This window comes from Prionailurus bengalensis, chromosome X (assembly GCF_016509475.1).
Source record: "Prionailurus bengalensis isolate Pbe53 chromosome X, Fcat_Pben_1.1_paternal_pri, whole genome shotgun sequence".
In the NCBI taxonomy this organism is placed as follows: domain Eukaryota; kingdom Metazoa; phylum Chordata; class Mammalia; order Carnivora; family Felidae; genus Prionailurus; species Prionailurus bengalensis.
In genome coordinates this window covers 95,387,033-95,388,468 of record NC_057361.1, presented here as the reverse complement: position 1 = coordinate 95,388,468, position 1,436 = coordinate 95,387,033, and the positions used below count along the sequence as shown (strand labels likewise).

At 38.0% G+C, this 1,436-nt stretch overlaps 1 non-coding gene across 1 annotated transcript; it reads right to left on the bottom strand.

The window, feature by feature from the left end:
• Nucleotides 1–1,102: 1,102 nt before the first annotated feature.
• Nucleotides 1,103–1,175, bottom strand: TRNAK-UUU. Its single transcript has one exon. It is a non-coding gene; the product is annotated as a tRNA-Lys (tRNA).
• Between the last annotated feature and the right edge of the window lie 261 nt (nucleotides 1,176–1,436).

Genomic DNA, 1,436 nt, shown 5'->3' with positions numbered 1-1,436 from the left:
AGAAGAAAGGAAATAAAACAATGAAAATTGAACAGAAAAACAGCAGAGAGACGAAACGCAAAGTTGGATCTTTGTAAACATTTTAAAAATGCCAAATTGCTATTCCCCGCTGGAAGGAACGTGGAAAATTGTTCACCATGGAAGGTTTAGCAATGGTGTACATGACGTACCTTCATATTCCACTGGCTGCAGTCACATGGCTCCAACTAACTGTATCATTAGCTGGGAAATGCCTATCTGTGTGCCCCCCAAAAAGAGCATATGGATTTGGCTGAGCAGTTTGCCTTCTTTGCCATAAGTTTTACCATGAAGTACGATTGCCGTAGGCTTCTGGTAGAGTTTTAAAATTCATAGTAAGGATATTTATTTCTATTCCTGATTTTCTAACAGTTTTTCCTACGTTGGGTACGATTGCGTAGCTTTCAGTCTCCTATAAATGATATTATATGCGGTTTTCCTCTAATCTGTTAATATAGTAATTTACAGGATTCGTTTTTCCAATTCAGAACCATTCTTTTGTTCTTCAAGGAAATGCGAGGATGTTGTGTTACATCAGGTTTTTATACCCTGCTCAGTTTGGTATTCTTGTGCTTTATTTAGGACATTTTGATTTTTTTTTAATTTTACTTGAGAGGTAGAGCATGTGCAAGCAGGGGAGAGGGGCAGAGGGAGAGAGAGAGAGAGAGAGAGAGAGAGAGAGAATCTTTAGCAGGCTCCACACTCAGCATGGAGCCTGATGTGGGGCTCGATCCCACCATTCTGGGATCATGACCTGAGTTGAAATCGAGAGTCAGATGCTAAACCCACGAAGGCACACAGGTGCCCCCTATTTAGGACATTTTGAATTCATGCTAATATGGATACATGTCCTTTATATGAAATTGTCTGGATTTGGTATCAAAATAATATGTTGGCCTCAGCACAGTTTGGGTAGTTTCCTCTCTTTCTAGTTTCTGAATCAATTTATATAAATAGTGATTATCTCTTTCTAGTAGTTTTGGTAAAACTTGCGGGTAAATCTCCAAGGGCCTGATATCTGTTTCGAGTGTGGTAATGGAGGAGACTTGTTCTCATATTCAATTTCATTTTTAAGTAATCTCTACACCCAACATGGGACTCGAACTCATGACCCCGAGATCAAAAGTCGCACACTCTACCGACTGAGCTAGCTAGGCGCCCTCTCATATTCAATTTTTTAATGATTATCAGTCCACTTAGGTTTTCTATTTCTCTTTTTATCAGTTGGTAATTAATTAGTTTATTTTTATCTCACATCTACCCCCTTTTTCTCTTCACTTGGTAAGCAACAATTTAAATTTAACCTAACATATGTGTGTTTAATGTGTGTTTTTTTCCATGTGTTTGTGTTATTGTCAGGTATGAAGCATTTTTATACACATGTGTTTTAATCTAGGGAAATGGTATTCTATTACACA